Source organism: Mus pahari, chromosome 8 (assembly GCF_900095145.1).
Source record: "Mus pahari chromosome 8, PAHARI_EIJ_v1.1, whole genome shotgun sequence".
NCBI classification, from domain to species: Eukaryota; Metazoa; Chordata; class Mammalia; order Rodentia; family Muridae; genus Mus; species Mus pahari.
Genome location: NC_034597.1, coordinates 105,475,615 through 105,478,452, shown reverse-complemented (window position 1 = coordinate 105,478,452; position 2,838 = coordinate 105,475,615).

Sequence of the window (2,838 nt, the reverse complement as noted above, 5' to 3'; positions counted from 1 at the left end):
AGGGGGAGGGGCAAAAACAGGACAATAGAGCTAAGGGGGTATGTGCCTTATAATATATATAATCCAAGGAAGCTTAAAATGAACAGAAAGAAGTTAAGTAAAGCCAAAAAGACTGTTGCATAGATTTTGTATGATGCCCTCAGATGCAGCAACACAAATCACTAAGAACATACCATGGCTCTAGCTAGGTAGCACATGTGTTTGGGTGTGTATGTACACATGTGTGTGTGCCTTCACACCTTTTCACACACAGTGGGATGTGTGACACTTCCTTTAACCTGAGGTTTTGCACAGACCTTTTCTTCAACTGCCTTTTCCGTTTCTCAAATACTCCAATCACATCATTTAAACATGGGGGCTCACACATCTTTGCCTTGCATGGCTATGCTTGTCTTTCATCCAGTGGCTTGTTTTGATAATGCGGCAGCTGCCACAGAAGCTTTGTGTAACCCACTCGCTGTGCGCTGGCACCAGACAGGCAGTTGTTACATCTCACTCCTCTCTGTCTGGTGTTCTGTGACAGTGATGCCTGCTGCGATGGCAAGCCCAGCACATCCTTGATGGCTTCTTAGCATCTTTGCTTGGTATTTTGTTGGCTGGAGAAGTTAGACGACCAAAGTTCTGCCAAGTACCAAATCCAAATGCCATCCCACCTTACTCCGTTTGCTTCCTATGTGACCAGAAAACTTCTGGAGTTCTTGATCTGACTAGTGGGCTCATTTGCCATGTTGGATCAATATTCAGATTTTGAAGTGAGGCGATAATCATGAGGTGATGTGCCATTCACAGCCTTCACGTTCAAATGTAGGAGCTGAAGTCATTAAGAGCATGGTGCCATCCGTTTAGGACAATGACCTGCATGTAGCCTTTTGGGGGTACTGGGCAGGCAGTGCTGTAATATTATCAAGCCCTATTTAGGTGCCAATGAGCCAGTCCAGCTTTCAGTCTGCCCCATTCTGGACAGCCCGACCCAACATCTCCAGTGGAGTTTCCTCTCTGGGGGTTGGCGGTGGGTAGCAACAGGACTGAGAGTGGCACTATAGGAGGGTACTTGGAGCTCTGCTGCAGCAGCAGCATTGAAAGGCCTACAATGTGTCCTGAATGAGAAGTCTCTGGAAACCCACCAACTGCTGCCCAGCAACAGAGCAGCAGAGGTCAGGGAGCAGCCAACCTCAGCACTGCTTTCACAGAGTGCTGACGTAACTCCCTGCTTCCAGTAGCTTCCCTAGAACCCAAAGTCTCCCTTGTTCCCTACATGGCCTCCAACCAAGAAGGCTCTCAAGCCCTTGCTTCCAAGCCATGGCTGTACCCACTAGCTCAAATCCCTCACACCTATCCAAATGCTACAGAAGACAGAAAAGTCACCACCTGCCTCAGTGCGCTCAGCCTGAAGAGTCAAGCAGTTACATAACTCAGTTACTCTAGTTCTTGCCTGTGTGCATGAAACCCTGGGGTGGATCCCCAGCATACAGAAACCCAATTGTGCTGGCCCATTCATGTGGCCTGTGAGCCCAGCATGTGGGAGGTGGGAAGTAGAAGCAGGAAGATCGAGATCATCTTCAAATATATAGCAAGTTTGAGGCCAGCTTGGGATACCTGAGGCTCTGTTTAAGAAGGAAAAAAAGATGTAGGGGAGGGAGGAGAGACTGAAGAAGGACTTGATAAGTCTTCATTGGAATTTTTACTTTTAAAAAGAGGAAGCTTACTAACTGACTAGTTTAGAGGTCAGAATACTAGCTTATGGACAAGCAATTCTCATACTGAGGCAGGATAAAAACAAAACAAACAAACAAAAACAGAGAATTACTGCTCCTGAGATCCAACAGTCCCTGGGCCTCCTCCCCTCCCCAGGCTCACTTCCAGCTCTGTATCAGGAATCCTGCTGTAGCTGCTCAGTTCACCCCATCCTCCTGAGTTCACAAAGACCTTCTTCCCTCCCTAAACTCTTCCCAGTATCCCAGGCTCCAACACCAGCAGGCATCCCCTGTCAACATCCTGCTGGGCAGGACAGGAAAACAGGTCACACACGATCATCACACTCTCCAAAAATCCAGAGAAGAAAGAAAAACCAAGGAACAAAATGCCCACACAACAAAGAGAAATCCAAAAATTAGTACCTAGACCCATAATCGTCCCAAACCCAGATACCTATATGCCAGGGTAAAACATAATCAATACAAGTCAGGGCAGTGTGTCCCCACCGGAGCCCAGCTACCCTAGCACAGCAAACCCTGAATTCCTCAACACAAATAGCTCAAACAGAAGAAAAAGACCTTAAAACCAACTATCTGGCCATGACAGAAGTCCTTAAAAAGAAAATGAATAAATCTCTTAACAAAAGCCAGAGGAAAGCAAACAAAAATTTTGAAGCAATGAATAAATCCCTTCAGGAGTCAAGAAAACACAAAGAAACATTAGAAGGAAATGAATAAAACTGTTCAAGACCTATAAATAAAGAAATAAATAAAATAAAGAAATAAATTAAAGAAATAAAGGATCTATAAAGAAAACACAAACCAAAGGAATTCTGGGAATGAAAAATCTAGGAATTTAATAGGAACTATAGAGGCAAGCTTCACCAACAGACTACAAGATATGTGAAAGATGATCTCAGGCACTGAAAATACAATATAAGAATTAGATAGATCAAGCTGGGCAGTGGTGGTGCACGCCTTTAATCCCAGCACTCAGGAGGGAGAGACAGGTGGATTTCTGAGTTCAAGGCCAGCCTGGTCTACAGAGTGAGTTCCAGGACAGCCAGGGCTATACAGAGAAACCCTGTCTTGGATAAACAAGAAGAAGAAGAAGAAGAAGAAGAAGAAGAAGAAGAAGAAGAAG